The sequence below is a fragment of the Solanum tuberosum genome, unplaced genomic scaffold (assembly GCF_000226075.1).
Source record: "Solanum tuberosum cultivar DM 1-3 516 R44 unplaced genomic scaffold, SolTub_3.0 scf00045, whole genome shotgun sequence".
In the NCBI taxonomy this organism is placed as follows: domain Eukaryota; kingdom Viridiplantae; phylum Streptophyta; class Magnoliopsida; order Solanales; family Solanaceae; genus Solanum; species Solanum tuberosum.
In genome coordinates, this window is record NW_006238972.1 from 1,116,763 (window position 1) to 1,126,815 (window position 10,053).

Here is a 10,053-nt window from a genome sequence, read left to right on the forward strand (position 1 = left end):
GACTGGTAGTGGTATTAGGAAAGAAGCTAGAGAGGTTTTGGGGGTTTCAGGAGGTAGCTCGGGGTAGCATCGAGGGGACAGGTGGAGGGATGGAGAAGTTCACAAGAATGTGGAAGCTAAGAAGGTATCCTTTGCAAAGTTGGTGGAAATTAAGGATGAGGAGGAAAACCAAACTAATGGGGTCAGGTATAAATTGGTGAAGAAGGAGGCAAAGTTAGCGGTTAGGACGGCTAAGACAATAGCTTATGATTGCATGTATGTAGAATTAGAGGGAAAAGGCAGGGATAAAAAGTTGAACATACTGACCAAAGTGAGAGAAAAGAGGGCTCGTGACTAGGACCAAGTGAAGTGCATCAAGGATGTGGATAGAAAGGTCCTTGTGGAAGAGACACTCATTAGACGGAGGTGGTAGTCATACTTTATAAGCTCTTGAACGGAGAGGGAAATGAAAACATTACATTAGAGGAGTTGGAGGACTCAAAGAGGCATCACAATATTAATGTTGTGTATTGAGGTTGATGAGGTTGACAGTGTTATTCATAAAATGTGTGAGGGAAGAGCAACTGGACCAGACGAGATCCCAATGGAATTTTGGAAGAGTATCGGCACAATAGGGTTGTAGTGTCTTATTGGGATGTTTAATGTGGTTTTCAAGATGATAAAGATGCCCTGAGAATAGAGGTGGAGTACGATGATTCTATTATACAAGAACAAGGGGGACATCTAGAATTACACCAACTATAGAGCTAGGTATTATGTTGTTGAGCCACACTATGAAAGTTTGGGTGATAGTGGTTGAGATGAGGGTGATGAAGGACGTGTATATTTCCACGAACCAGTTTGGATTCATACCGGCGCACTCAACGACAATATACATTAACCTTGTTAGGAGATTGATGGATCAATTTAGAGACAGGAAAAATGACTTTCACATGGTGTTCATCGGCCTAGAAAAGGCTTACGACTAAGAACCTAGGGTTGTTTTATGGAGAAGCCTGGAGGCTAAAGGTGTGCATGTTGCGTACACTAAGGCAATCTTAGACATGTATGATAGTGCCAAGAATCGGGTAAGGACTATGGGAGGTGAGTTAGAGTATTTCTCGATTGTGATGGTGTTGCATCAAGGATCAACTCTTACCCTATTTTTAATTTCCTTAGTGATGCAAAAATTGACGCGACATATCCAAGATGATCTACCTTGTGTATGTTACTTGCGGATGATAGAGTCCTAATTGATGAGACTCGAGGCAAAGTTAATGCTAAGTTGGAGGTTTGGAGGCAGACCTTGGAGTCTAAAGGGCTCAAGTTGGGTATAACAAACACGGAATAGTTGGAGTTCAAGTTCAATTGTATAACGCCTGAGGTTGGTGTAGAAGTTAGAGTGGATGCATAAGTCATTTAGAAAGGAGTAAGTTTCAAGTATCTCGAGTCTATTATCCAAGGAAAATGAGAGATTGATAATGATGTCAATCATCGTATAGTGTAGGCTTGATGAAATAAAGGCTTTCATATGAAGTCTTGTGTGATAAAAAGTGCCACTAAATTCAAAGGCAAGTTCTACAGAGTTGTGATTAGACCGACAATGTTGTATGGAGCGGAGTGTTGGCTAGTCAAAATATTTCACATTTAAAATATGAAAATTGTGGAGATGGGGATGTTGAGTTGAATGTCTGGGCATAATAGAAGGGACAAGATCAGGAATAAAGATATTCGAGACAAGGTAGAAGTAGCCCCAATAGGGAACAAGAAGCGGGAATCAAGATTCAGATGATTTGGACATGTGCAAAGGAAATGTGCGGATGCTCCAGCACGGAGATGTGAGAGGTTGGCAATGGATAATGGATTATTTCAAGAGAGGTAGAAGTAGGTCAAAGAAGTATTGAAGAGAGGTGATTAGACATGACATGATGCAACGTCAACTTATCGAGGACATGATCTTAGATAGGAGGTTATGAAAGGCACATATTAGGATAGGAGGTTAGTTAGTTGAGCGTTGTCTCGCTATCTTCTCTTTACTATTGGTCGTAATGTTAGTAGTATTACTCCTGTAGTGACTTTTTCCTTTAGGTGTTGTCACTATTGTGAATTTTGATACTTTGATTATTGTTATAGCTTGTTATGACTATTATTGAGGATGCTTTGTCTTGTTGTTTGGAGTATTTTGTCGTGACTGGCTTTATTTACATTATTTCTCCATATCCTACTTTGACATGTTGTTTCTTCTTCTTCTTTTATTTTCTTGAGGTGAGGGTCTATCGAAAATAGTCTCTCTACCTCTAAGGTCTGGGTACTATTTGCTACATTCTATCCTCTTTGGACCCTACTTTGTTCGATTATACTGAGTTTGTTTTTGAATTATTTCGATATCATCATATCAATGTATTAAATTCTTGATGTCGCATTTAGTACTCTAACTGTATATTATATTTTTCCATTGAAAATTTGTATTGTTGCATTTTTACTTCATAAGGTATGTGTACATCCTACTCTCTGTAAAACTCGCTTATAGGATTAAACTAAGTGTGTTACTGTCATTCAGTTTATATATGTAAACTAGAAAAAATTAATCAAATTCTCTTTAATAAGTTTGGTTTTAAGCCCAATCTTGATAAGACGACCCTGCAGTTTGAACTAATTTTTATCTTATTTTTATGGACAAAGAAATATTATTTTTTTTTAAAAAAAACGAAGCAACAAAATTGTTATATCCAACTCAATTCTCTATTTAATCTCCAAATATAGAGATAATCTCTATATTTAAAGACAATAAACTCTAACTCAATTCTCAAATTTTCACTCCAAAAAAAATCTTATTCTCTCTCCTCAATATAATATTTTTATTTTTATTTCATTTATATTTTCTTATTTCATAAAATAAATTATTTCTTTCTTTTTATAAATAATTTACCTATATCGTTCATATTCTTTTAAAATCTTCATGTAATACCAAATAGTTTTTTGCCTTAAATTTGCAAATAACATAAATTGCAACAAAATATTACATATTATACATATTAATGAATAATTCAAATAAAAGTGTAATCATTGATGAAATAAAATTAAAAAAATATTACATCATAGTAATATATTTATTTTAAAATTTACATAAATACTCAACTTTTAAGATTGTTACGTTTATCTCATAAATGCATCACGAAGTTCAAAATGGGTATTTTGTCCTTAACTTTTTTATGTCTAGCTAAAAATTATTCAAATAAGAAATTTTAATGTAAATTTAAAATTAATATAATAAATATATTATATTAAAAATAATTACGAATATTAGAGATTTAATTAATGGTCTTATATGACTCATAATATGTTAAATCACATATTTTATGTGCATTATCCCTAATATTAATTTTAACCACAAACTAAGTAATATGTGTTATTAACTAAAATCTTAGGAGACGTAAGTGTACTTCTTTCTAATAAAAGATTCCTATGTGGAAAATTGGTTTATTTGGTATAAACGAAGTGGAAAATATCGTGTTGAATATTCAAGAGCCATCAAAATTTAGAATTTAGAATCATTTTCTGCTTCAATAATAATAAATTACTACTAGTTGATAGATAAAACAACACACTCCCTCTATATTAGTCTTCCTTTGATGTCATTAGTCAAGAGTGAACCCTGTATTTACTCTTGCAATTTGAACTTGGACATTGACTTGCACATAGTTTATTGGATCAACTCAACTTTTTTATTTTTGATGCAATAGAAAAAAGTTGTCCATACACATTCTAGGTAGCTTCGAGCAATATTGTCTCTTTGTCCCCTATTGGCCTATTGTTTCGAGCAAGTGTAGTTCTAATAAAAAAATATAGAGACGGCCATCTCCAACTACCCTCTAATTTATTGTTTAAATTTTCGCATCCTTAGTCTTCTATTAAGCGCACGTGCGGCACTTGATAATCTGCTCACATTCTTGCACCACTTGCTCACAATCTTGCTATGCAATGTCAGCCTAAAACTCTAAGAATCGCTAAGAGAATGGAAGAGAAAACACAAGAGGATTGCTAAGAAGAATTGTGTTAGAGAACTTTGTTGATTTTTGCTGATAATTTTACAAATGATTTCCCGTCTATTTATAATACTAGCTTAGAGGAAAATATGTAAATAATAATTATTATGCAAGTCCGTACATATTTATAAATAAGTTTATTTTCTAGAATACTTTACAATTTTAGAATATTTCAAGGATCTTCTATGTAAATCTTTCACATTTTAGGATCTACCATGGAAAATTCCAACATTTCTCTAGAATATTCCACTAAGGATAGTCTTCTTCCTATGTAAGCCCTTCACATGGCAACTTTGTCCCATGTGGAACTTACGTGGCGTGATGATGTAGCGGGATGTCACAAAATTCTCTATATAAGAGGGGCGAATAGTAGTTCTCCAAATTTAGAGAACTATCATTCATCTTATCTATTTCACTTTTTGATTTTTTTAAAAAATAATAATAATAATAATAATTATTATTATTATTATTATTTTTTAAAAAAATCAAAAAGTGAAATAGATAAGATGAATGATAGTTCTCTAAATTTGGAGAACTACTATTCGCCCCTCTTATATAGAGAATTTTGTGACATCCCGCTACATCATCACGCCACGTAAGTTCCACATGGGACAAAGTTGCCATGTGAAGGGCTTACATAGGAAGAAGACTATCCTTAGTGGAATATTCTAGAGAAATGTTGGAATTTTCCATGGTAGATCCTAAAATGTGAAAGATTTACATAGAAGATCCTTGAAATATTCTAAAATTGTAAAGTATTCTAGAAAATAAACTTATTTATAAATATGTACGGACTTGCATAATAATTATTATTTACATATTTTCCTCTAAGCTAGTATTATAAATAGACGGGAAATCATTTGTAAAATTATCAGCAAAAATCAACAAAGTTCTCTAACACAATTCTTCTTAGCAATCCTCTTGTGTTTTCTCTTCCATTCTCTTAGCGATTCTTAGAGTTTTAGGCTGACATTGCATAGCAAGATTGTGAGCAAGTGGTGCAAGAATGTGAGCAGATTATCAAGTGCCGCACGTGCGCTTAATAGAAGACTAAGGATGCGAAAATTTAAACAATAAATTAGAGGGTAGTTGGAGATGGCCGTCTCTATATTTTTTTATTAGAACTACACTTGCTCGAAACAATAGGCCAATAGGGGACAAAGAGACAATATTGCTCGAAGCTACCTAGAATGTGTATGGACAACTTTTTTCTATTGCATCAAAAATAAAAAAGTTGAGTTGATCCAATAAACTATGTGCAAGTCAATGTCCAAGTTCAAATTGCAAGAGTAAATACAGGGTTCACTCTTGACTAATGACATCAAAGGAAGACTAATATAGAGGGAGTGTGTTGTTTTATCTATCAACTAGTAGTAATTTATTATTATTGAAGCAGAAAATGATTCTAAATTCTAAATTTTGATGGCTCTTGAATATTCAACACGATATTTTCCACTTCGTTTATACCAAATAAACCAATTTTCCACATAGGAATCTTTTATTAGAAAGAAGTACACTTACGTCTCCTAAGATTTTAGTTAATAACACATATTACTTAGTTTGTGGTTAAAATTAATATTAGGGATAATGCGTAAGTACCCTTTAAGCTATGATCGAAATTACAACGGTACATCTTAACTTAACTAAGGTCCTATAACCTCCTCGAATTCATTTTTTTTGTATTTCGTGCATGCACCTTTTGTGCTTATGTGGCGACACCTTTAACCAAGTAAGCTGGTTGTGTTTGTACAACATATATGCACGCCACGTGTGTAATCATTTTTTTTTTAAAATCTTCTTATTTTCTTTATATTGTATTTAAATTAAGTTAATACACGTAATAAAAAATTAAAATGTCTTGTATTTTAAACTTTTTTCTTCATTTTTTTAACCTTCATAATTTTTTTCTATTGATTTTATTTATTCTTTTGATTTTCTTTTCATTTCCTTTTGATTTGTAATCAAATTTAATTCTAAATTTTTTGTGTTGAATATAAGTTAATTTCGGACTAGCTATCAAAACAGGTAAAGAAAATCAAATCAACGAGGGTAATAGGACACTAATTAAATTAAGATGCATCGCTGAAATTACGATCATAATTTAGAAGCACTTATGCATTATCCCTTAATATTACACAACTTCCCCTCTTTAAGATTTTGCCTAGTAAAACTTTGTTGTCATCTATTTTTGTTTAACTTTTTTTTTTCTACTTCAAATTACTTCCTTATTTGTTAAAATATAAAGTTATAGGAGTTGATGTAAAATTAGATAGGAACAAACACTTATGATAACCTGAGAGGTAATTCTCTAAATAGTCGCCCAAATTTTGAGAATTATCTTCAAATATCACTTTTTGTTTCATTTAGGATAAAAATATCACTCAATTATCATTATTTTCCTAAAACAATACTAGACACCTCAAAAGTCTCTGTTTCTCCTAGTTGGCATGTTCTAACATTAAGCTTCATTTTTTATAATACTTATTTAACTCATTTAACTAAAATTATAATCTTATTTTTTAAAAAATACATAGATTTATTAAGAAGAAATTATAATGCTTAAGAACTTTTTATTATACTTGAACATTATAATTTTTTTACTATGAAAAATAGCTTTTTAACACTTACTATAATGCATCAATTTTGAATAGTTATGGACATGTATATTCAAAAAATACTGCAGTTATAAAAAATTCGATTGAAGTTCAAACTGTGCCGTGATATACAAATCATTTCATGATCGTTAACTTACATTATTAAGTCATACTATTGTAGACTATGTATCGGTAGAAACAAGGTGACAAACCAAATGAATTATGCATATGAGTTGACAAACTGCATCATCCTCAAAAGTAAACATTGTCATATTGTAGAATAACCGAGAGTTTGAGACAACCAAATATAAAAGTATAAAACTAAACTCTATGTCAAGGACTTTATAGAGCAAATGGTATAAATATAATTATTTAATTTACTATCAAGTTATCGGTTAACCCGTTAAGAAAAAATTTCAAACAATTTGTGTAACACCTTGCAAATTGGAAAGTCAAATTTGGAAAGGAAAAGTCTCATTTTGGCTACTGGTCATGTCCTATGAGACCGATCTACGGTTTGTAGAAGCATCTACTGGTCGTAGATGACATCGTAGGAATGACCTTGAGATTTGGGAAATTCAAGTTTTGAAGATTGACCTACGAATGGATAGGACGATTCGTAGGACGTTTGACGAGTCGTAAGACCTTTGACGAGTCGTGAACGGGTTCCGTAGAAAGGTTCCAGACTTCGTAAAATTTTGGGTTAAAATTGAGGTCTATGGATTGGGTCTACATACAGTAGGAATATCGACAGTCCAAAGGGGGTGTCGTAAGAAGTTGTCAAATTTTAGAACCCCAGTAACTCGACCTACGGTTGACCAGTACGGACCGTAGGAATTTCTACAGTCCATAGGTCCAACTCATTGGTCACTCCGGCAGTTTTAAGTCGGGGTTATTTGGGTCTTTTCTTACCTTTCTAGTTCCTAAACTACGCTGTTTTGGCCTGTAAATAGACCCTATAACTGATTTTACTCCTAGAAAAATACTTATTCCCTTTCATTCCCCAAAATGCCCTCAATTGCTCTCAAGATTTTCTCTCCAAGGATAGTTTACTACAAGTGAAACTTTTGATGATTCTCCTATTGGCAACTTCACTTTGCCTACATTTTCTATCAATCCTTTATCCTGTAAGTGTGTTTGATCTCCTACATGTGATTAGAGGCCACTGTGTCTAGTATCAACTTTACAAAATCCTGCTGATGAGGGAAATAGTTAGCTACCATGTGAGCATTACCACTAAGATTACCATTTCCACCTACAGGTGCATGTCTGCTGCGAGAAGTACTTGGTGCATACTTATGTGGGGATTGCATGTAATCAAGCGTAGTATGCATTGGCTGATGATGGGAACACTGAGAAAACCTTCCTTGTTGCTGAGAAGACACCATCTGCTGGTGTTGGTCCTTTGGACCTGCAGTGTTAGTATCGAGCATTGGAGTACTACCTGTAATGGGATCTGTCACTGCAATGGCTCTCATTTTTCCTTCGAAGTCGGCTGGATATCCAATTAGCCTAAATAGTTTCCCTTCACATGACCATTGAGATGGAAATGATCACATTTCTTCAGCTTGTTGCAATCTGCCTTTATATGTCCTTTCATGTGACATAAATCACAGAATGAATTTCCTGTTAAACTCCTCTTCTGCCTGTAGTTATCGACACCAGATCTAGAAGTGTACATAGCCGTAGGATTAGAGGCCACCATTCTACTGGAACCTGCAACTATCCTTTGGTATTCATACTTGATTCACCATTGCATATACTTGATTAACAAAAGGTACTTGTGGCATTATTAGTACTTGACTTCTAGCTTGATTATAACTATCACTCAATCCCATCTAAAACTATAAAACTCTTTGATATTGCAAATTTTAATGAACTCTCTAGAGTTAGGAAAATCACATGAAGGAGGGGGCATAATCGAGTCATATTCATCCCATAGATCCTTCAGTTTAGAGTAGTAGACAGACTAAAGAAGTACATTGAATAGAAGTGAAAATTTATGTGTGTAATTCAAAAGTCCAGGATCAATTGATCTTATCAAATCTTTCTAGCTAATTCTCCCAAATCAAATTGCTATTTGAACAAACAAAACACCACTGAGGAGATCCTAACTTATATTGCACATAAGCCAGGAAACTATAATTGCATTGCATCAATCCCAAAGCTTGGCCAAATCACATGTGAACTGATTATGCTTCACTGAACCCATATTGTTCCTTCCCAGCAATGTAAGCTTGACATCTCTGCTCCATAGTGTATAATTGTCTGATTCAGTCAACATAATGGGAATCGTAAGTGAGCCAGGAGCGTTTGATGGATACAAAAATAGAGAATGATGAGCTAGTTGTTGCATCATTTGCGGAAGTATTGTTCCCAATGGATCCTGAATCTGGCATGATAACAAGCTAAAAATGGTAGAAAAAAGCTAAAACTAAGCAAGAACATGTACAAAATCACTCAAATTCATCACAACATGTGAATGATTCCCTCGATTTGCACCTGTTTTGGCTGTGATACCATGTCAAGTTACTGGAATTGTATGAATCAATATACCAATAATGTAGAGAAATCCAGAGAGAATTAGAAGAAAAGAAGATATTTTTTATTGATTAGTAACTAAATACAATGTGTTGCATATATACATTGCTGATAGTACATTACAACTGACGTTTCTGAACTAACTTTCTAACAAACTGATTCTAACTAATCCTGATTACTGACTTAACACGATAATTAGCTTAATCTTCAACTACCACTAACTGCTTCAATTTATTAGTTAGTGTTGAGTACTAAGGTACACTGACACATTCTCCAATCTGGTTCACATGAATTAAGGAGAAAAATCAGTAAAAAAGATTAGGAGGAGATAAAGTTTACTTTGTCTAAATGGGAAAAAGAAAAAATATGGTAGTATATGTTGGGTATACAAATCCGAAAGTGATCCCACATAAATCGGATGAAAGGATAGTGACGAGTGGTAATTGTATACAACTATAGTTATAGTAAATAATTAAGTAGTATATGTTTGCTTAATTGGGTAAGTTTTTCAATAAACAAAGCCCCCAAAAATATCCATACAAATAGGGGTGTGCAAAAACCGAACCGACCGATAAACCGAACCGAAAAAAGTATTATTGGTTTATTGTTATTGGGTTATTAGGATAACGGTTATTTAATGGTTTTACAAAAAAAAAATTATTGGGTTATCGGTTTGTTATTGGTTTTTAATATTGGGTTATTGGGTTAACCGATAACCCATTAAGAATATAATAATTTACTATTTTAATTTTTAGTTATACATATATATAATATATTAAAAAATATATTAATATAATTAGTAGTATATTAGACTAAAAATATAAAACCCTACGCAATAATTAACACTACTTAACAATTAACTCTCCTCTCTACTTTTAGTTATTTAACCTTTA